The 25,341-nt window shown below is 34.6% G+C and overlaps 1 protein-coding gene across 2 annotated transcripts in view; it reads right to left on the reverse strand.

Moving 5' to 3' along the window:
- Positions 1–25,341, reverse strand: part of LOC149421491 (ras-related protein Rap-1) — a 156,310-nt gene that overhangs the window by 16,926 nt on the left and 114,043 nt on the right. The gene's annotated exons all lie outside the window — the stretch shown is intronic.

The following is a 25,341-nucleotide window of genomic DNA, read 5'->3' on the forward strand; positions in this document are numbered from 1 at the left end:
TACCAGATATGAATTGAATGATTGCTTTCACTGTGTTGGGTTACAAGATATGTATCGAATGTTTGCTTTCACTGTGTTTGGTTACCGTATATGAATCGAATGATCGCTTTCAATGTGTTTGGTTAATAGATATGAATTTTTTAAATTTTAAAAACTGCTTCCAAAAATACTGTTAGCTAAAAATAGTGTCTGCAGCGGACACTGATGATATTTTTAGTATTCGGCCTTCAAAATAAAAGGAAGGTCGCTTTCTACATAGCTTTTAGAAAAAAAAACTCTGTATAAAGCCCGGGCAACGCCGGGGTCTTCGTTTAGTAGATATATAAATAAACAAAATCTTTTTGTCTACTGACTATTCGACTATGTCTATTCGACCACTGAGAGCTTGTGAATATAAATGTTGATCTTGGGAATACGTTTTCTATTTTCTGCGCGGCTTAGGGCTAGATAAGAGATAACCAACGGGGGGCGGTACTGCCCCCCTGGGGGCAACGGTGAGATCCAATATATTTTCACGATGTTGGAACACGAGTTCATAAAAATATTAATATTTTCGTATTTCGTTATTATATACTCTCAAATACACGTGCATGAACACGTGTTCTGATTTATTAGGATTTTACTAAAAGTTCATCAGGAAACGACCTGCAATCCCGTTTTTGATAGGATTACCAATAATTTGAAGAGATTCGCAATACTCATTTTCCTCCGTGCAAGTTTTTCAATTATACTTATGGAAGTGGGTGGATTTTTAGACATGTTGAGATTATTTTTAACTCGGAAATATAGGTTTATAAATAAAAAAAAAGGTTTGTCTAAATATTATTTTGCAATAAAAAAAACCTTTTTTTTAAAACAATTTTATACAAACAACAAAAATATTATTAATCTATCATTAATACCCAATCACTAATTGATCGGTTCTTATGCAAGATTTTTGTAATGGTGCACCTATGACTTATTTGAATTCATTAAGAAAAGTATTTTTTTTATTCCTCTTACCGCCTTTTCAGACCTTCACCGCGTCGTTGTAATCTTTCATTGTTCTCCATTTGCCTTCAAGGCAACCACGGTCCCTCTCGATCTTTCCAACGCCTCCACTGCCTTACACTCTACTACCTTGTTTTTTTAAACGTTATTTTACAATAAAAAGGGGGCAGAGGGCGGTACCGCCTCGTTAAGCCTTTTTTTATTTTTATTTTTTTATTTTTTTATTTTTTTTATTTTATTTTTTATTTTTTTTTATTTATTTTATTTTTATTTTTTTTATTTTTTTAAAGAAAGACAAACATTCCAAGGTTACGAATAATATGTTTTATATTAGTAATATTTTTGCTTCACTTATAATTTATTTACCTGCAAACTGTATGTACGAGAATAGAAATAAAGTACTAAATACCATTAAAAAAAAACTAAATATTCAGAAAGGTTTTTTTTACCATCGTCAATAACCTAAATAAATGCCCAGGCGCCGCAAAAAATATTAAAACATCTAGCTATAACTAACTACCATTCATTTCAACTATTATTTGTATGTAAATTGCTGACAACGGAGGTGCGGCATTTTGTTCTGTTGATAAAATATGTCATAAAAGTTGTGAAATATTGTAAAGCAATACAAAAATAAGATAATAAACATGTTTTTTTTTCTTTCTTTTTGTTATTGTTTACAATATTTTATTTATTACTGATATGATTTTTTTTTATAATTGAGCTAGAATTCCTTCACCAAACACAAGAACCTTGTCTCTTTATGGTGAAGAAAGGCTTTTTTTTATTTTTTTTTTATTTTACTTTATAATACTGTATGAAGAATAACATTTGGCTGTCATCAGTTGTTTTGTTTTGCTCTATCTAAAATTAATTTTTTACCATTCTTTTTTGTTTTCTGGCAAAAAAAAAGTGTAGTGTGTTGTGCCTTGAGGTTTCTTCTCCCTCCTGATCTTCCAGGAGTCACTTTTCGCTGCTGATTTCCAGATATTTATAACCTTTTTTTACTTCTGTCATTTTCCATACTATTATTGTAGTTGTTTACTGTTGTGAATAATGGAGGAAGATTTCCCTCCTGGACCCCCTACAAAGCCCCCAGATCCCTCTCCAGACCCCCCAGACGGGGAAAATGGAGAAATTTCTGACAGTGATTCTGTCATTTTGACTTCTACCAAAAAAAGGAAATTTACTCCTTCTTCCCCAATAAAACTTGACTCTCCTTCGACTTCACAATCCCCACCAGCACTTTCTCAACTTCCTCCAACAAACTTTTACTCTCCTCATTCCCGTGGCCCATTCATAGTATACGCCCAAAAAACTGAGCAAGGAAAAACCATCCACCCTCTTGAATTTGGCAAATTCCTATCAAATAGCAAGAACCTTTCAATCAAGCCTGGAGGTGTAAAAGCCGAGGGTCGCTTCCGAATCTCCGTCGAATTCCTCTCAGGGTCAGCTGCCAACAGTTTCATCAAAAATATCTTCATTTCATCTAATTCAAAGTTCAAGGCATATATCCCTACTTTCAATGTCACTCGCATGGGCCTGGTCAGAGGTATCTCGACCGATCTGTCCATCGAAGAAATTCTGTCTTCACTTTCAACCCCCCAACACATTGGCAATCCCATAAAAGCCAGGAGGCTAAATTACAAGGACTCCTCTGAGGGTATAATTTCCTGGAAGCCCTCCCAATCTGTAGTTATCACCTTTGAAGGTCAATCTCTTCCCTCCCATATATATTTATTCTTCAACTCATTACCAGTTGAAATGTATACTTATCCCACCACTCAATGTTTCAATTGCTGCCGTTTTGGTCATACCAAAGCTGCATGCAGATCTCAACCCAGATGTTTTAAATGTGGAGAAAACCACGCAGCTGACCAATGTCCTTCTTCCTCCTCACCCAAATGTTTTAACTGCTCAGGCTCACATACAGCTATCAACACTTCTTGCCCAGAACAATCTCGCCAAAAAAATATAAAACTTTCTATGGCCTCCCAGAACTTGTCTTTTCTGCAGGCTTCTAAACTATTCCCGCCTGTCAAAAAATCATTTGCTGAGGCTTTATCCAGCAACTCCTCATCCAACCCTCTTCCCTCTTCTACAACAACTTCTTCTCGTTCAACTAAATTCACATACAAAAACGATATCTCTAAACCGGCTCCTGGATACGATCAGCAACAACACAACTCACTGCTCTTAAATCCCAATGGTTCACCTCTTTCAAATGCCACAAATGGGTGTGCAAATAATTATAATCCGTCCTCAATGAACTCTCTAAAACTTTCTGAAAAACTCTCCCAAGACAATTCTTCATTTATCCAAACTCTCATTATGCTTCTAATTGACCTTATTTCTTCTCAAACTAATCTACCGTCCAACGCTGCTACTATTATTTCCACATTAAAATCATTTATTCAAAATGACTCTTCAAGATTTCAAAATACTTCAGTGGAATAGCCGAAGTGCTATTTCTAACAAATCTGATCTCCTTAACCTATTAAATTCCAACTTTATTTCTTTGGCTGCTATCTCGGAGACTTGGTTTACTCCATCCACCCACTTTAATGTGGGAGGGTATTCCTGTCTCCGCGACGACCGCCCGGAAGGTTCGGGCGGCGGTGCTGCCCTTTTTATTAAGAAATCCATATCATTTTCCCCAATAAATAATATCAAACCCCCCAATGCTGACTTCCAAATGGTTGCAGCTAAAATAAAGGACACATCCTTTATTTCAGTCTATCTTCCCCCAACAGCCCACTTCAATAAACAAATTTGGTTGCAAATTGTAAGTCAACTAAGCCCTCCTTTCTTTATATTAGGCGATTTTAATGCCCATTCCCCCGTCTGGGGTTCTGCTTTCTCCGACCGAGATGGTCGAAGTGTGATGGATTTCCTAGATCAATCCAACCTTTTCCTTTTGAATGACGGATCTCCTACTAGGATCTCTCGCCCCAGCACAAACCCCAGTGCAGTGGATCTCTCGATATGTTCTACTAGTCTGGGTTCTCTCTCCTCTTGGGTGGTGTCCCCCGACCCTTGCTCCAGTGATCATTTCCCGATCACCATTACTTATCAAACTTCTTTCCAATCGGACAAATCTCATATTTCGACAAAGATTAAAACGAAACACACCAAATGGGATGAATTTAACTCTCATATGGACAAGTTCCTTCTAAATTTACCCGACACCAATATATTTTCCGTCAAAGATGACTATAATAACTTCAAATCAATGCTCATAACTGCAATAAATAAATCAAATCCTCCCCCTAAAACTAAATCTCTTTTAAAAAAACTCCCTCCAACTCCCTGGTGGGATGAGGAATGTTCCAAAGTAGTAAGAATTCGGAAAGCTAAATCTCTTTCCTATCGTTACAATATAACTATGGAGAACTATCTTATATACAAAAACGCTGAATCCAATGCCAAAAGGGTATTGAGGTCAAAAAAAAGATCTGGGTGGTACAACTTCTGCAGTTCAGTATCTCCGAACACTCCAATTTCGGAAGTTTGGTCTATGATCCGAAGATTTCGATCCTCCTTCAGTTCACCATCTCCTCGAGCGTCTCATTCTAAATGGATAGATGAATTCTTGGACAAAATTGCCCCCCCTTCTGTACCTAACTTAGATGAAATAACGCCTATCTATAATACTCCTATGTCTAATCATTGGCTAGACTCTCCATTCACCTTAATTGAGCTAAAAAATTGTTTATCAATAGTCAAGGACTCATCTCCAGGCAGAGATGGTATACCTTACAGCATAATCAAAAATAGTAATGATAATGTTCTAAACCACTTCTTAAGCATCTTAAACAAAATCTTCCAGACTGGTATAATGCCTGATGACTGGAGTTGTCAAATAATCATCCCTATTTTAAAAACAAACAAATCACCAAATTCTGGATCCAGCTACAGGCCGATCGCTCTTTCATCCACCCTCAGTAAACTTTATGAAAAATTAATTAAAAACCGATTAGAATTTTTTGTCGAGAGTAAACAGCTTCTCTCTCCATCTCAATTTGGATTTAGGAAAAAAAAATCCACTCAAGATAACCTTGCCATCATCAGCACTGATATTAATTTATCAATTTCTAAACAGGAAGTTTGTCTTGCCGTCTTTATAGATATAGAAGGCGCCTTTGACAATGTTTCCATCCCAATCCTGAAAAAAAAACTTCTAGGCCTTGGCCTTCCCCCCATGTTTGTCCAATCTATTATTAATCTATTTCTAGATAGAAAAATTTTCATTGAACTTCCAGATATTTCTCCTCAAAGTAGGTCTGTTTGGAAGGGTTTACCACAAGGCGATGTATTGTCCCCCTTACTGTATAATATATACACATATGATATGCATGTCACTATTCCCCCACAAGTAAAAGTTATTGAGTTCGCAGATGACATAGCTTTCTTCTTATCATCCAAAATCATCCCTCTCGCCGTCAAATATCTTAACGAAGCCATGAATGCCCTTTGCACATGGCTCACCTTAAATGGTTTTGAACTTTCAATCCAAAAGACTCAGTGTGTCACCTTCTCAAACCGCCATAAAAATCCCCCCGTTCAAATTTTATTTAAAAATTCTCCAATCCCCAACGCTTCTGAAGTAAAATTTTTGGGAGTAACATTTGATAGGAAACTTAAATGGTCTTCCCATATTAATAATTTAGTTACTAAATGCGAAAAAAATTTAAATATCATCAGATCCTTATCTGGCGTTTGGTGGGGAGCTCACCCTACTTGCATTAAGTTGCTTTACAACGCACTTATTCGAAGCCATCTCGATTATGCCTGCCCACTTTTTAGTACTGCCTCAAAAAATGTACTTGATAAATTAGACAAAATTCAATCTAAATCTTTGCGAATTATAACTGGAGCGATGCAATCGTCACCCATCAATTCCCTTCAAGTAGAATGTTCTGATCCTCCTCTTTATTTAAGGCGTCAACTATTTGCTGACAAATTTGTTCTTAAATGTTTAAATTCTAAATGTCATCAGGTTATCCCCAGCGTCTCGTTGTTCATTGACTCAACCCATTCATCTACAATCAGAGCTTCAACTAAACCTCTTCCTGACATCTGTAAAAATTTTAAGTCTCTCTCAGAGCTTCACATCATCCAAAATGATCTACTTCCCTTATACAAATTAAAATATAGTCACGTCACCCTATCCCCAACAATATTTGAAGGGATCGGAATCCTTAAAAGTCATTCCAATCTCCCGGCCCGAACTGTCAATATTATTTTCAATGACATTATTTCATCTAAATGGCCCAACTTTTCTCTTTTATTTACTGATGGATCCAAATCTCCCGACTCTCCTAACTGTGGTATAGGTATTAACGTTTACCACAATAATTCTAATGACAGAATATTTCATTCAATTTCAAATCAATTTTCAATATTTTCAGCCGAGTGCATTGCAATAATAGAATCTCTCAAATATATAATCAAAAATAATTTCGAACATTCCCTCGTTCTCTCTGACTCTCTCAGTTCCCTCCAAAAACTTAAATCCAGTCCTCTTCTTCATCCTGATGATCACTTTGTATGCCTTATTCGAGAGATGATAGCCTCCATTCAAAGCTCTGGTAAAACTGTAACTCTGATTTGGATTCCTGGACATGTTGGTATCATGGGTAATGATATTGCGGATGCCTTGGCAAAACAAGGAGCGTCCAACCCTGTTGTTACCCTCGTAAACCACATTCCCCTATCTGACATTTTTTCCATCATCAAAGATAGATCCCGCAATGTTTGGGCAGAGTATTGGCACATTGCTAGTCAATCCAAGGGAGCCTGCTATGCCTCAATACAAAGAACTATTCCATCAAAACCGTGGTTTCAGCAATTCCCTCATTTTTCAAAAAAAGAAATTTCTTCACTCATTCGAATGAGGATCGGACATTGTTCCGTTCCTTCCCATCTTTTTAAAATTCACGTTGTTGACTCCCCAGATTGTACATTCTGTGGTCTAGAAGTGGGAACTTTAGATCACATATTTTTTGGTTGTCCCTCTCTAAACAAATATCCTCTCTTCTATCAAGCCTTATCTAAAATTGCCTCCCCTCCATTCAACATCTCATCTCTTCTAAGTCTGAACTCGACTCCAATTTTCATTATAATTTTGAAATTTGCCCATTTAAATAAAATTAATATTTAAATTCACCTTTCATTTCTCAATAATTTTAAATGATGGCCAAGAACACCCTTGAAGGGTGAAAGCCAGAAATAATGTTAAAAAAAAAAAAAAATACTGTATGAAATATTTAGTGTAAAAAATACAAATATTACAAAAAAATAAATAAATTGTTTTTATGAAATATTGTCGACTTTTTCACAAAATTTGCATGTATTACATGTAGGTACTCTGTGTTTATCATTCATAGTTTATTTTGTAACTTTTCGCAAGAAAGTGCGATGCAATTCATGCGTATAGTATTTATAGACTTGTTAGCCTAAGATACGCGATAAGGCAATATTCACACGCTAGCTTAAACATTGTAACGGAAATGGGTGACTGTTATGACCAAAGTTATCCAGTTCTATGAAGTTCATATATTCGAGGTGTGCTGTTATCCAATTTTCCGATTTTCGTTAGTTCCTAAAACAAATAAATAATTTTGATATTCTAACATTAAAATAATTTTTAAATTTACTTTTAATAACGATATCTACTTAATCAAAACTTAAATACAAAGCACATATATTCAATTGGATAAACCCAGAAATAAATTTGCAGAGCCTTTTCAGATGGACTTTATAACAACTGTATCAACGATTGTGATAGCATTTCCTTTATTAGTTGTGGAGCATCGTAATGTCTACATTTTTGTATATATATATTTTTAATGTGAATACTGCACAAGAGTCCCAACTGCTCCCAGCTATTCAGAGCCGGTAAGACTATGGCATCCCCAATTGCGATATGTTGAGAAGCTGAAGGTAGTGGGAAGGGGAAAATGGGGACAGGAAGATGAAGGTGGGAAAGTACCTGGCTATTCACTTCTGGTCACCAAATACGGCTAAAATACGTTTCATTTCTAAATGTTGATTTTACAGCAATGCGATTCTGAGAGTATCTTCCACACTGGAAAGTGCATATTATTTATTAAATTAATAATTTGAGAAATTATACAATTTGATCAATTAAAATTTATACTTAAAAAAAACAAAAAAAAATCTGCCAATTATCATATTTTTAATGAAAAATTAATTGCATGCAAAGCGGTATTTTAAAATTACATTTTGTTATAAACTTCAAGTGGTTAACTCTGTAATGTTTTTAACGTCTCCCCTTTTTTCTTACTAACGGATTAATATTTTGCTCGTTTGATTTGGCTCTTCTCGCGGTTTATCAACCCTTCAATCTTAACGAATTAATATGTCACGTTGTGTCAATTTTTTGTTTCGACAGGGATTAATTCATTGAAGGATCCTTTTAATTGGTTGTGGTAACTTTGGTTCTTTTTAGATGAGGCGTGTTACATTCTGTATGGTTTGAAAATAAGACAATGACCGACTACCCTGATTTTAACTACCTTTTCCTACCTTGTTTGCTCGCCCAAACGTTTCCGGTTGCTGCAGTTGATAATGTGCTAATATAATGAGACAATTAATTACAAATTAAGTACATGAAATTCACTATAGACAATTCAATTCAAGATGCACAAGATTCTAAGTTAATGATTTGACTATGGATTGTTAGTTTTGTGAGTTATTTCTATGAGTAGGTATTTTCGGGAATAGCTAGAGACAAAACATGTGTTGCTTTCGATTGGTCTCCGTCCAAATCCCATCCATCAACGTGACCAGCTCGAGAGCAGCCAAGTTGATGGTCCAATCCCAACACCTCCAGAAATGAATTGAATATCGCTCAGCGACAGATGAGATAATGACATGTTTTGCCTCCTGCCGGAGGGTGATGAAGGTGGAATGTGGGTCCTTGGTGGTAACTGTTGATGTTGATGTTGATGATGAATGATGAAGATTCATCTTATACCGTTAGGTACAAGGGGCTGCTCCGGTCCGGTGGCATGATAGCCTGGTGTCAGGAACCATTTGGGCCACGTGGGTAGCGCGAGGTTTAGGTCGCGTCAACCTCCCCCAAATCGATGATGAGTTGAGCTTCGCCAGCATGCCGAAAATTAGGGGTCCACTCTACTAACCTCAAACATAAACATATACTGAAGTGGTTTGCATCAGCAACGTCAGGAGTTCGGGAGTCCCGTGAACACCCCTCTGGTTTACGCTCGTAAGGATAATGATGAATTCAGCTTCAGTTTGTTCGACTTCGCCTCTGCAGTCACGCTACTCCAAATAGCTCCTGGCTCCAGTCTATACAGCTTCTCGTTCCAGTAGAGGTAATGACACATATTTATCATATGTACAATACAGAACATACTTCAAGTCTTTCGTCCACACTCAAAATAGTCATGTCAATATTTAATTTGGATGAGGGCGTCCATCCGACATAACGAATGTTTCCTAGACGGGAGATTTTACCCCACTTCAAAGTCATGGTCATTCGCTCTATCGTTTGTTACCCTCCGTTCGCTTCAAATATCAAAGAATGGTAGAAATTGATATCCTCGACTTCCGGCGCTAAGGATCAGGGATACTGGAATCATCAGGTCGTGAATCTGAAATCATCCGATCTCCGTCAGCTCAAACGGTTTCAGTCGGAGTCAATTTCCAACCTAATTCTGGATGACTTCTCCTCCTATAGTGGGGTAAGTACTCATTGAATTTGACAGGAAGGACGTCAGAAAGCGCCGAAACAACTTCATATTCGTCACGATCCCTTCGTTCTGTCAGCGAGAAAATCCTCTCCATACGCCAGACAAGAATAGCATAGCCCTTATCCGCTTTGTTCCTTCGTCTACCAGCTAACTCAAGTAGGAAAGCCCATTAGCAATTTTCGTTCCCTTCGATCTGAACTCAGTGAAAGCGTCCTCTCACCAGCTGAAAATACTCGAAACAGGGGTCTATTCCGGGTGACTATCTAAGGCTGGTCCGCCAACACCTTCGACAGAAACCGGTGCTTTTTACGGGAATAACTCAACCACACCAATAGCAGGGGAAAAAGCCGGCGCTGCTATACTAAAATAGACGTTATCTCGGTATCCAGGGTTATCGACTTTGCTAACACAAAAGTCCCTATTAGGCAAGCCAAATTACAAATTTCGTTCCCTTCGCTTTTGTCGCTTTGGTAAGATAGGACAGCCTACGGAAAATTCGTATACTTCGTCCCCGTCAAACCTATGAAAAATTAAAATCTCGCTTGATAGAATAGGAATGCCAGACAGATGCACTCTCTCGGCGACTAGCCTCGATCCGCTGCGTTATTCCGATTCAAAAATGAATTAAAAGAGCGATGTTTGAATAAATTATATTTAATTAAATATATTTTATGAATTCCGTATAGAATAAGTTGAATTCCCAAGGAGGATACGACAACTCATTTTCAAATAACAGGCATTGAAGCATTTAATTTACCGTTCTATCCGTTACTATAAAAACACTGCATAAATACAATGGTTTGTGTTCTATAAATTTTGGCGCTAAATATAACTACTAGAGAATTATTAAATCATTTTAAACTCATAAACAATGTCTATTGTTGGATGATCTAAAGCGGTTTCAGGGTAACCGTTCTTCGTCCCTTTTTTAATGGCCAGGTCTCGTAATTTATGACCTCCTTCGCTAACGGGTACCTATAGTGCTCAAGTTGAATACCCTTACTTCAAAATACAATTGGATTATTTGGTTTACATTAAGGAAATAAGTGTTAATAATTAGATTATAATAGACTTACCGATACATCTTAGTGTCAACAATCCAAATAATTATAAAAAAACAAACACAGTCACATGCAGAAAACTCATGCTGTTAGAAAACCGCACCTTCTACACTAAATGATTTTAGCCGTGTTCGCGTCCCGACGATTAATTCTTGTTGACGCGCTTCCTAGTTTTTACTAACTCGACTATCTTAAAACGCTGACCGATCCTGATTATTCCTGACCGTCTCCCAGACCTTGATACTCTGACCCCCTTGACTTTATTTCCCGCCTCCCAACGTTTTCAAAACCTGACTCTCTTGAACCGCTTTTTTCACCCTCGACTATCGACTTTCTTCTTCCGTTCTTCAACGCTAACTGTCTTGAACCGCTTTTTCTAACCACGACTATCGACTTCCTCCTTCCGATCTTCAACGCTAACTGTCTTGAACCGCTTTTTCTAACCACGACTATCGACTTCCTCCTTCCGATCTTCAACGCTAACTGTCTTGAACCGCTTTTTCTAACCACGACTATCGACTTCCTCCTTCCGATCTTCAACGCTAACTGTCCCGACCGTCTCCCCGCGCTTTCAAATCCAGACTCCCCCTCCCCAAACCAACCCCCCAAATCACCATATGCGATTTCTAATTTATGTTCTTTTGAATTCTGAATGCTTTTTGTTTTCAAAAGACAGAAATGCACTAAAGGAACACATCAATTATGGCCCTAGAACCTGTCACATTAATTTTAAATCGTTTCAAAACCAATAAATTGTTACTTCTCCAGTAGAATGTCTAATTCTTCGTTCAAAGGATGAAACTTGACTACCCCCAGTCCAGTGGCGTGTTGGCCCACCAGCATTTTAGCTCGGCTTACTATTATCAACCACCATCACGGAGGTCTCTGCCGATACAGTGCATGTTCCTATTTTTTTTTCTCTACCCTAATAAATCTAAACACTTGTTTTAAAATCAGTTGTCCAACATCTGGTAATCTCCTATGTCGTGAGACCAACTGAAAATTTCTTTCCCACCATAATAAATCAACAACAAAAAAAATTTATCCCAGGGCGAGTCCATCACAACTCTTCAGGGTAATTTGTTAGATTTTGGGAACAACTCCTGTGGTCTCTTACGTCTTTCTTATGTCTTCCTTACTCTTGTAGCTAGACATATGATCTAATAAAAAAAATTCACAGAAAACGATATTAAAGGTAATACTCAAAAAACATAAACTAACCGACACAGACCAAATATTTAAAAGCTGTGACGTACTTGATTTACGCCAATTATATGTTAAAACACTACTAAACTACATTTTCGACAAAAAAAACAAACCCCAACAAACACAAAATATCACTAATAGACCGGTCAGACTAGCGTAACAAAAAAGACAATACTACCAAAATTCTATAACATAAAAGAATAAAACATATACACGCAACACAAAAAAATATATAAAACACGCACAAACACATAAATCATTATAAATGCCGATTTCCATTCTCTTTTAATATTTTTCTTTTAGTGTTATAATTATATTTTAATTTTTAATCTTTATTTTTAGTTTAAATTTATCTTTATTTTAATGTTGTTTTTTTTTGTTTTTTTTTTGTTTTTTTTTTTGTTTTTTTTTTTTTTTTTAAATGTATAAATTCTTATATTATAAAATGGGAGCCTCAGCACGGGTAAACAACCCAGTGAGGCCAACATTACTGAATTAGAATATGAAATATTGTAAAATAATGTATCAAAAATAATAATAATAATAAAAGGTGTAAAAACACCACGCTTTTTTATTCAAATCAAGACATTAAACACATAAAAAATCAAATTTACACCTTCATGAAGCCAAAGGTATCGAACGCAATTTAAAAAAATGAGATTCGTGTATTTTATTTGAAACAAAATAAAAGTGAGGTGATATTAACATTTGAAATATTTTTAATAATTAGAGAGCGTATTTTATCACTTTTCAAAAACAGTTTTTAGTTTTCGGATACGTTCAGAAATATTCCATTTATTTGGATTTTAGTGCAAAGGGGAAATACTACAACCGTTTGGCAGAAAGCGACTGAGACGACTTCTAGCGGTATAAGCCAATTTAAAAGTAGGTATATTTACAAAAATTATACCCAAAGAATATTCTAGCGAAATGAAAAAGAATTTTAACATGCAACCATTAAAATAAACGACGGCAAAAATACAAAGAACGTGCGATTCAAAAATTCTGAAAATTTACAGATCGTGATATTTTATAAAATTTTATATAACATTTCAACGTTGGAAAGAAAACAATTAATTTGATTCTTTTGTACGACCTTTCTGTGAAAGAATTAATAATATCCACAAATTTAAAAACTCCTGTTTCGTTTTTGCAGCGCTTTTAATTGAAGGATGCCACGAAATTAAACTAATATTGATTCAACACTGGAAATTAGAGACGTTCATTTTTACCCGAATTGGGAATTATACCATTATTATTAAAAGTTAATTCAAAGTTCTATGAAATAGGTTGGCGTTCTGATTAAGAAATCATATTATAATTTTTGTAATAACTTGTAATATTAAATTAATTGTCGGTTGTAGTAATTAGACTATTATCGCCAATATTGTCTTCAAATCTGAAATATTACAATTTGAAGTTTTACTCATTTAATTATTCAAAAAATAAAAGTATTCATGCTAGACTCTCTGGAGCCAGTGAGACTATGGCATCATCAATTGGAGCATGTTGTGTGGGTGAAGGTAGCGGAAATGGCAAAAGATTTTTTTTTTTTTTTTTAAATATACAAACCCATTACAATAATTTACAAATGTGGATATTTCAAGGCTGATTGCGAAAAAAAAATTTTTTTTTAACGAAACTACCCAACTAAATTGAGAAATTATTTCTCGTATTTGAGTTGGGGAGATTTATTTATTTATTTATTTTGTAAGAAACAAACAGCTTTTATATAATATACAATGATAGATATAAATATACAAGTTAACTGGAGTCAAGCCACATAAGTTTCTTATGCTAAAGTGCATTAGAAATGAAGTTTTAGTATCTTAAAATTAATTTGGTGTTAAAGGAAGGAGAGAGGAAGGGAAAAATAGGAAGAGGATAGGAGATGCTGCCGATACATTCCATACTCTCATATTAATAATCGATCGTACGCATTACTTCATATCGATATTTCTTTAAGTTATTACCAAAAATGTCAATGCTGTAAAATTTTGTATTATATTGTGCACATATAGGAGGAATTGGGGTTTTTTTCGAATCTTTGTTCTACACGAGGGTAGATAAAATAAATCAGATTGTCGGGTTGATCTAGACGGAATATGAAGATTTATTAAATTGGTAAGTTCTGGTGAGTCCAGACCATTATTTATGATTTTAAGTCCAGACCATTATTTAGGAGATGATAGAAGAAAGTGGTGAAGTATCTGGCTATTTAGAACTGGTCACTAAACACGGCTAAATCCATTTCAAACATTTTTCAATAATGAATGGTGGTCTTACACCAGGGCGACACTGAAAGTATCTTAAACTCCATAACGTGCCGCGAATATACTATATATTAACAATGAATAAATTGAGAAGTAACGCAATTCAATCAAATACAATTTACTTGTACACGTTGAGATATAAATCCGTGACCTCCGGATTTGCTAATCGAGGGCCTTACCCCTCAACCACGGAGTCTGTCAGATACGTGAAAGTATCTAGCCAGAGACACAACACAGTGCCCCACTGCAAAACGAGGATGGCCCAAAGACACATTAACTATATTTATCCAAAATTGTTTAATTCCTTGCTGAATTTCATCAACATTTGCCAAAACCTAAGCTCGAAAAGCTGAGCAAGAAAAAATCTGGAAGTGCATTTTTATATTATTAATAGGCGTAGTATGCCTAAAATATGCCATTACCATAGACTACATCAATGGCTATTACCGTCTACATAATAAAACTTTTAAAATTATTTTAACTTCAACTTTAACTGTTTTTATTCAATTCGCAGAAACTCCAGTAAAATCACATTCATCTATCTATGGGTACTATATTTTTTCTTTATTTAACCACCACTGTTGTGTACACATACTTCATAATGCCCACTCACATGCTTCGCCTTTGTGGGATTTTTTTTGGTTACTGTCTTGACCAGTCGGTGGCCGAGTTGACATTGTGCTCTGGTCTCACTCGGGCGTAGTGTGTTCAATTCCTGGCTAAGTCCTCCATCACAACACAAGCAACATTTTCAGTTTACTGTGATGGAAGTAGGAGATTTTCAAATATTGTCAGATTTTATTCGTAACCCGGGAATGTTTGTCTTTCTTTAAAAAAAAAAAAATATATATATATATTTTGTATAATTATGTATGCACCTGTACAGTATCAAAAATTTTGCAAGAAAAAAAAATAAAAAAAAAACAATGAAATCCACTACTCTAGAAATATATAGCAATATTTTAGGTAAAGTGAACGTTCAATTTTATGGTTCAGTTTCACAACATTTTTTCAAACGTATAAGTAATGCGCAGAAAAGTTAATATAGCAGAATCAATTGGTTATGTTTGTGACAAACAAACCAATCTTTCAATCCGAAAAACCTTTAAATTTTCATGACGTTTCATGCAAGAAGCATTTATTATCTGTGTACTTTACACGAACGTTGAAAGTTTCCGAAAGAATTGTAATGTACGTGGAATATTTCACACATGTCAAACTTTAGCTAACTGTAGTGAATCTTCTATGCGCACGTCGTGACATCGGCATCTCCACAAAACTACACACAGCTGCGCAAACAAACTTTAGCTAACTGTAGTGAATCTTCTATGCGCACGTCGTGACATCGGCATCTACACAAAACTACACACAACTGCGCAAACACGTGATCTGTAGTTTATTTATTAATTATACACCCATTATAAACTTTAAAAAAACAAAATAAATAAAGTACAAGAATATAGGGTATGTTGTGAGGCTGAAGGTTAGTGGAAGGAGAATGTTATGAAGCAGTTTAAAATTGTTATTTACTCACAGTAGTGGAATGAACACTGCTTTATAACATAATTCGCTGTAGAATAATCAGCATCAGTTAAGTACTAGTCAATTATTTCCTTATAGGTTATCAGTGGGACGACTAGGGCAACACTAGAGGTAGGAGGCGGATAGAGATACCGTTTCCGAGCAATGGCGGTCACTTTTGGAATTTCGATGGCACGGGCACATCGGATATAGCACAGCACTAGATTATGAATTAATTAGACGAATGTCTTGAAAGTTCTCTTATCTCTAATATGAGATGTGGTTATTCAATTCAGAGTAAATACTCTAAACATGTCGGTAGTCAAAGATATTGTTCTTCTAATATCTTTGTCGGTAGTTGTGACATAAATGTAAAGGCGTTATAAAGCGCAAGATCGGGAATGAAAAGTGACCGTTATCAAGATAGTAAGAATAAGGTGGGGGAGTACCTGGCTCAAAGATATTAGAAGAACGAGATATGCTATGTTAGCCGCCGGACCGTAGGCGGAGTACTGCCTAATTAGGGTACTTTGAATACTATCGGGACGTGTACGCACAGAAATCTGTTCTATGTATTAGTGCGGATACCTTAGCGCAAGCGAAGGTGTGCAGTAGTATTGGTGAACAAAACCGGCGACACTCGGCAAAACAATTCCACTCAGTACGAACTGCTCATAGCACATCTCGTTCATCTAATATCTTTGACCTGGCTATTCTGATCTGATCACCAAACACGGCTAAAGCTATTTCAATAAACGTTTCAATTCTGAATGGCCTTATCCCTCGACTACTGATGCCGTTGAAACACGTGATAATATGCACGAAATAATTCTGTGGAACAGTAATCCAAAGTGAAATTTGCATCTAAAATTATATAGACTCCATGTCGAAGAATAGTTTTACACTAACCTTAATTGTTATTATTACTGAGGTATGTTATTATGGCCTTCTTGTAACTATATTCCGTGCAGTTGAACACATCTAACATTTCTGGGAAATTATTGCCAACTCCATGCAATCTAAGTACAGGCGAGTGTCTAAATGACACAGTCCTGATATTATTGTTGGAATTAAAAATAATTTTCGATAGAGTAGTTCTAGTTGGTATGTTGAAGGTGATTAGACTAAATCAGGACTGTCTATAATTCCATTAATAATTTAATTAATAAAAAAATAAAAGTAAAGTCGGAAACAAGTCTAAATATTTTTTTAATTCTTTTGTCAAGTGGTCATAATTTATAGTTTCTAAAAGACCGAGTTTATAGTTAATATATCTTAGAAATCGATGCAGAATGTTTCAATGAAATGCATGTGTATTTTAAAGTGATTATACTCTACTCGACTTCGAATTAAAGAAGAATACAAGATTTTAAAAGTGTCGTCCATTGCGGAGAATGAAGCCAAATATTTTTAATCCTTTGTTTGTTAGTGTAGTAATGTGAAAAAGAAAATTAAATTGGTAATGAAAATAATGTCAATATCATTAACTTCATTGACAAAACTGAAAATTGAAACACTTTATATTACAAAATTAACCCTTAGAAAAGCTTTAGCCATATATTTATTTATTTATTAACGCCGATTATAGCGGCTTTTACAAAAGAGTAACAAATTGTTTTATATATGAATACAGAATATAGGATAGATAAGATAAAAAAAATAAATAAATATAAAATACATAAAAGAGAACAATATAAATAGTAGTATCAACATAAAAAAGTACAATGAGTAGGTTATTATAAATACAATACAACATATTATAAATCCCGGATATTATGTAATTAGTGTTAAGAAATTAATACTTTAAAACTGTATTTGATTATAGTCAATCTGAGAAGCGCTGACAGACAGTTTTAATTAAGTAGTGTTTGTATGAGGTTAAACTAGAAATGTTTATAGGTTCATCCAAAACATATCTATTTCCAAATACATGTAGGCGATTCATTATGGAATTGAGTTCAGCTTTAGATCCTGTATTGTTGCAATGATAGGGTAATTTGAAACGAACGAATTTGTAGTTAGAAATATGATCTAAACGGTGTTACAAAGAAAAAACACCACTCTTCATATATAATATAGAAGTCAACCACAAATTTTTTTAATGTGTAGGTACCTTTATGAAACCAATGGTACCAACCGCAATTGACCAACCAAAAAATTACGAGAATTTTTTAAAAATTATTTTTATATCAAACGACAAAAAGTGAGGTGACATTAACATTTGTTGTACATTTGTGTATTTTTATATATTTTTTCGTTGTAAGTAATTTTAGTTTCAAAAAACGCAAAATGAACCATTTAATTTATTTTTTCATTCAAAATTTTAAAGTTTCAAAAAAATAATATGTGATTATTTGTAATAATAGTAGAGCGTATTTTATCACCTATCAAAAACAGTTTTTAGTTTTCTGATACGTTCAGAAATATTCCATTTATTTGGTGTTAGGAAGTCAGAGCTTCGGAGATGCACTCATAGAGTATAGTGCATAGAGCTTGTTTTGAAGTCTGCAAGATGGCAGCTAGTATCCAGTAGTCGCCAGAACTAGTTAGAATGCTCCCAGACAACTTGGTGTTTTCAGATCTCATTTAGCCAGCTTCTAGTTAGGTTGACTATCGAGTCACCATTGTAATACGCGAAGTATTAATAAATCCATGATTTAACACAAAGAACCTATTATTTAAGATCTCCTTCCACGACGAGTTGGAGAACTATTTGTGAGTCACAATATTTGGATTTTATGTAATGCGGAAATACTTCGACAGAAAGTGGCGGAGGCCTGAAAGGTTAAGGAAAGGAAGGAGACAAAGTTCTGGGAAGGTGACAGGTAGGATTGGGTAGGAATCTAGGGATCAGTGTATCCAGGATTGACGGACATATGAATATATCCCTCCCACTGCAGCGTAAGGCGATGTTTCGAGAGACCAGTTGGAGAAGTCAAAGGGTCCCCAAACCAATTTTTCCCTATCTGACAACTCGCCACGCAGCTGGTGAGCGGGCGCATCCTAAAAACACCTCACCCGATGAACCCGGATACCCCTGCTGAATCACCAAACGTAGCGATCCACTTGGGGTGACCTATTGCAGAGGTGTTAGTTATTCCAATAAATGGTTCCCAACGATCCAACGAAAACAAAAATGGCAATTTAAACTAAAGAAAACGAACTACTTGAACATTGCCATCAAATTTGTGTAATAGATAAAGAGATAGTGTTCTAAATCTAGTGCTGCACACATTATTGATATGTATCACAGACATATGAATATATAGACTAGAAATTAAAGGTGAGGGGTAAAATCAACTGTTGAAGAACGAAGGGCGTAAAGCTGACTGTGATTCGTCAATAAATCAATCTGACAGGATATAGGCATCTCGCATTATAATATCACCATTTAGTTCTTAAAAGTAAAATCTGCTTTTGAATGAATAGACATTTTTACATGGGAGCGCAAATTACTCGCCACGTTATGAACAAATTTGCGAAGTCCAAATTCGGCAAAAAAAATTTCTTCTATTTTCAGAGTCGAATATTTTGTTTACGTATTTAGTTAAGACACTTTTATAAGTGTTCATAATTTAGTTCCCAGTAACCAACGATGCGTACAGATATATCTCAATGTGATAGTATATGTTTCTACAAACTGATCCATATTATACGATGTAATTACGCTTAAAATAATGCTTACATATGGAATGTAATACGGCAATTGGGTTTATTCTCTTTTTCACATCTATTTTTACAAGTTTTCATAGCTAAGCCACCATTTTGCCGTGTTATTTCGTAAAAAGCCTTGACCATAGCTCGACGCTAGTTCGAACAAGAATGATGACGTCACATTCTCAAGATTCACGGGAAGTCATACGCGAGCCCAGCCGGCTCCAATGGAACCGGTATGGGGAGTGGGGAATAATACGCTTTTAATCACTTAGGGCAGGTCTACTAATATTCATATGTCTATGATATGTATGTAAATATCAGAAATAATTATCGATAAATTCGGATATATTTCTAAGTACAAGTTAGGCTACGCCACAGTTTCAATTTATTTAGATAAGGCCTAGGTAAGGCGTATGTAGTTTTTTGGTAAAATTAGTTTTTTGTTGTTGTTATTTCTTAGCCTTGAAACGCCCCCGGGGTAATATTTCACAAAAAATTGCGCTATGTATTATTATTAAATTTGATGGGATGTGTCTGCATGGCTGACGTAGGTACCCATATTTCATTTTTCTTTAGCGATGAAAATTGATAAACCAAGTTTTCAATATTTGGTGATCAACATTTTCAATTTTGCAAAATCTTTGGATATTTTCGTGGGCTTAAAGTAAAACAACGTTATCTACAAAAAGCACACAAATAATTCTGGAGCTTAAATTTAAACAGAGTTATTTAGAATAAAAATACCAATAATTCGAGGGCTAAAAGTCAAACAACGTTTTTTACGAAAAGACGCACAATTGTAATTTTTAATAAGTAATACTGAGTTTTATATATATATTTTTAATATATATATATATTTAGAAACAATTTAAATTTTTTCCACTTATTTTGACCGTTACCGATCTATTATGGCCATCTTGGTACGATTGGTATAATTCCTTACATTATGATTTTTACACAGAACATTTGGGGAAGGGGTAAACAGGGGTAGAATGCTATTCTATAATAAAAATTATATGGTTTTTCCCACCTACATTGCTATGTTGTGTTTCAGAGCTGAATTTCAAATCATTTAAACATATTATCAGCAGGCATAATTGCAACGGTTTCATAGATAAATTTACTAGTTATTTTAGAATACCTTACATTAATTGTGTTCACCCATTTTCAAGGTCTATTACTATAATTACATTCATGGTAACACGGGCTTTTTGCATTGATATTTGCGTTACGTTAGACATTAAAAAAAAACATATTTTACATCGAAGGACGAAATTATATTGTGATGGACTCTAAATTAAGAAAACATTTATTGTAATTTAGAACATTACATGTTCCATTTATGTTTTTTTAAAGATAACATTATTTAACATCAAGCACTCGATTTTCTCAACAGCTTATAAGCCTTTTTATTTTTCGGAATAACTTCATTGAGTAAAACCTCAAATTGTAATATTTAAATATTGAAGACAATATTAGTGATTTCTAAACGAAAATCTGAAACAGAAAAATCAGAAAAGGAAACGGTCACATCTGGGACTCGAGTCCCAGATGTGACCGTTTCCTTTTCTGATTTTTCTGTTTCAGATTTTCGTTTAGAAATCACTAATATTGTCTTCAATATTTAAAGCTTATAAGCCGTTAATGCATTCTTTCGTTAGATTTTGTCTTTATATTTGAACGTAATAAATATCCTTTTTGGTTTACTTTCATCTCTCTATGCTTGTGAGTTTCTTGGTAAATTTATCTTTAAACACTTCTCTTCCGCTCCTATGCTGTTTATGTATCTTCTGTTTCAACTTTATATGCTTTTTTAATAATATGTTTCTTCTTAGTTTATTATGTTGTCCTACGCGGAAATAGTTTTTTCTCTATTTGGGAATTATTACACATAAAAAAATATTTTTTTTGTAATAAGTTATCACACACTGTCTTTGTATTTTTTTGTTGTATATTTTATCACATATTATCTTTGTATTTTTTTTTTGTAATATATATATTTTTTTTATTTTATTTTTTTATTATATAAGTACATTTTTTATGTTATCACACACTCTTTTTGTATTTTTTGTAATATGTTATCACATACTGTCTTTGTATTTTTTTTGTAATATATTTTATCACATATTGTCTTTGTATTTTTTTATAAAATGTTATCACATACGTATATTTTTTCGTAATTTTGCAGGTCTGTACCAACACGTAACCTCTCGTGAGTAGAATTAAACACGACACGGTGATGTTTACCTATTGTGAATCCTGAATGTGGCAAGCCTCAGACCCATCAATGCCATGGGCTTAAATTTATATGGTAAGAGGATGAACATGCTTATTGTGCTTATGTTCCAACGCAATCGATATTAAGCTGTCAATACGCGCCCCTTTCTGCCATTCTCTCTATTCAACATACTATATTCATTCATTTACCCGCAAATAACGCGAATCTTTTTCAATGATTCGAATAGAAAACTAATATTATTTTTATTTGTACCTAGAAATGTATTTATTCCCAGAGAAAAAATATTATTGATAATTTAATCAAATCCTCTTAAAAACGGGATAGCTGGCCGTTTCCCAGTGAAATTTTTAGTACTTTCTGAATATGCATGTTTGTATTAAAATGATTTTTATGACCTTTTCATAAAAAGTAACAAACATGAAAGAATTGCATTCGTTATTTTCCATAATTTATAAAAGTTCAATCAACATTCTCTAAATAATATTATGCATTTGCAAACAACATGAAATTTATGGGATAAAAGGTTAACCTATATATCGAAAAACGTGTTAATATATAATTACGAAATGAGAAAATATTATGATGTTTATGAACACGTGCTCCGATTTCGTAATAATGTAAACCTTTTTTACTAAAAGATTAACATGAAACCTATCAATTCATTCGTTAAGGGCCTGCAGTCGCATTTTTAACAGGGTGAACAATAATATGAAGTGATTCTTAATAAATTAGCAATATTTTATATGTGCAAATTTTCTCTGTGTAGATTTAATACCATGAAAGAAGTCTCCACTGACTAAGTACTTTAGCAGAAAAGGCTTTAGCAGATTTAACACGTGCTCTGTCTCTCTTAAGCCTGCCTGATATTGTACATCGCCATCCCATTTCGTAATGATGTTGAAAATGTTCAAATTTCCAAAAAAATTGTAATGATGATGAAATGCAGTTCTGTCAGTTCTGTAGTAGTAGAAATTACATACCATCGGTCTTACTTTTGGATCAAGAAACACCCCCACATCGCATTTCTTATATACGACGAGATCTGAAGAGCCAGATACTTCCTCGCCTTTCTTATCATCTCCTTCCTCTTCCCAGCTCCCTTCAAATTTCCAATATGCAAGGCCCACTGGCCTTGGGCGGGGTGAGCGACTATTGTGCGATTTAAAAAAAAACGTATGTTTAAAATTCCGTTTTAAACACTAACGTAAGTACTATTACATGTAGTACAACACCGAATAAATGATGCCGGATATGAAGAACAGAGAATTAAAGTAATAAGGTAAAACTCATACAATCAACCATCTCCATTAAATAAATAAAAATAATATATATCCGGCTCGATAGGACCAAAATAGATAGGACGAAACAAATAGATTCATGTGTAGACGATTAATATATTCTTCCTAGCAAATGGTGTATCACTTCTGATCCACCCAAAGCCTTTTACATATGTACCATTCCCCAGAGTGAGTAATATCCCCGAAGGAACAAATAAATGCGAATTAGAGCAAGGAGAATGAGACAACAACAGACAAAGTAAGAGGAACTATGAATGGATGTTACTCAAGTCGGTGATTCGTGGAAGCACATTTGTACCCCAAATGTATTAACAAAATCCCCCAGTAAATAAAATATACTTATGTTCATTTTTTCAAATGAAGTTAATTAATATTTTTATTTTTAGATCAGAAGTTCATATCTGAATCAAAAAAGGAACCAGTTATATAAAGTACACGAAGAAAACTTACAGATATAAAATATTGGTAATTTATTAAGAATCTCCTCAAATTATTTTTAATCCTATTAAAAACGGCACTGAATGCCCTTAACGAATGATTTGATAGGTTTCATGTTAAACTTCTAGTAAAAAAACAAATATAAGTGTTCATAAAAATCGTAATATTTTCGCATTTTGTCATTATATATTAACGGGGCAAACGCAGGTGCATAAACACGTGTTCCAATAAATTCGGAAAATTCTAAAATTTTATTAGGAAACTGCCTGCTATCTTTATGTATTTTAAATAGGTTTTTAATAAATCGCCAATACTCATTTTTCTCTGTGTACATTTGAAGCGCGTTCCAGTGTTGTAGTCACTTTCAGTATTTCCCTGGTATCACCATTCAGAAACAACATAAAATTGGATTTTAATAGCCAGGTGGGTACATCCAAACCTTTCCAATCTATTCAGTCCCACAACATACGCAATAGGGGATACCATAAATTGGGATGCCAACATCATGATCGGTTATCACAATACGCTTGACAGTTTGACACAATTCAAACGAAGGGACGAGAATCGGCGTTTAACGGGGATTTTTCAAATGTAAATAGCGCTGATAGTTGACTTGATCATTACTGAAACACAGTTTTTTGTGATTTTCATTTTAAATATGACACCAACATACATAATGTATTTTCTACGAATACTACGATAAAAAATTAGTAAGTTTACCGTATAATTATTTTTTAACCTAAAAAATTTTTTTTTTATTGTATCCGAAATAAAATAAATTTAAAAAAATAAACAAAGTTTTTTTTTACTACTTTATGTCCGGGTTTAATCTTTCCCATGGGAAACACTAAACTCTTCCACAAATGATCATCTAGTCAATCCACATTAGTATTATATTTTCATATCGGAGGGTTCGGCTCAGCAGAACTTCTAATTGGACCTATAAATACTACCGATCCCTTAATATAAATATTTAAAAATTCTTTCGTAATCCTACATGTATTTAAAATGACTGATTTTTGCATTGTTATATATAAATTCTTTGACAGATCTAATACGCCTAAATTTTGAATGAAAGAGCTAGGTATAATTCCAGTAGCCGAAATAACAAATGGTAATATTTTTATAGTCAGAGAATGCCAAATTCTTTTAATCTCATTTATACGTATATTTTCGTTAAAAGATGTATTATTATTTTTTGTTTGACTAGGATTAAACCTTCATCTCCAGGGTCTGGATTCAACCAGGCTAAAAACTGAGCCAAATCCTTATTGGGTAGGCTCGACATTTACTTAGTATATTAATTGCTGAAACGAGAACCAATTTTAGAGAAACGCGTGTGTGTGGATTTTTTTGTTTATTTTAACGTTAATCCCACACAGGAGGCCCTGGGGAAAATAATTTCTCTCAAGGCCTTTGTCATCTTAGGGGATGCTGTTTGGAGGGACTTTTAAGGGAAAGAAATGAGAGGAAGTTCTGGGAATGAAAAAGGTATGAGGGTTGAGTAGAAATCTAGAGATCCGTGTTTTCAGGAGTGACGGTCCAATGAATATACAGTGGTACCTCGACATACGAGTGCCCCAACATACGAGTTTTTCGAGATACGAGCCGGTGAGCGAGCGATTTTTTTGCTTTGAGTTACGAGCGAAATTCGAGATACGAGTTCGGTTTAGAAGTAATATCGCGATTTGCCTAAAAATTATCGATCAGGCCTGGCTGGGTGTTACAACGAGGACCTTGACCTCTGCATGGAAAAAACTGTGGCCTGAAGCTGTAGCTGAAAGGATCTACGAAGAATTAGAACCCTGTATGTCAGTAGAGGAGGAGATTGTGTCTCTGGGGAAATCCATGGGTCTAAAGGTGGAAGAGAGAGATGTGAATGAACTCGTCGGGGAGCACACCCAGGAACTGACGACT

Source organism: Hesperophylax consimilis, chromosome 8 (assembly GCF_061612785.1).
Source record: "Hesperophylax consimilis isolate HC1 chromosome 8, BYU_Hcon_1.0, whole genome shotgun sequence".
NCBI classification, from domain to species: Eukaryota; Metazoa; Arthropoda; class Insecta; order Trichoptera; family Limnephilidae; genus Hesperophylax; species Hesperophylax consimilis.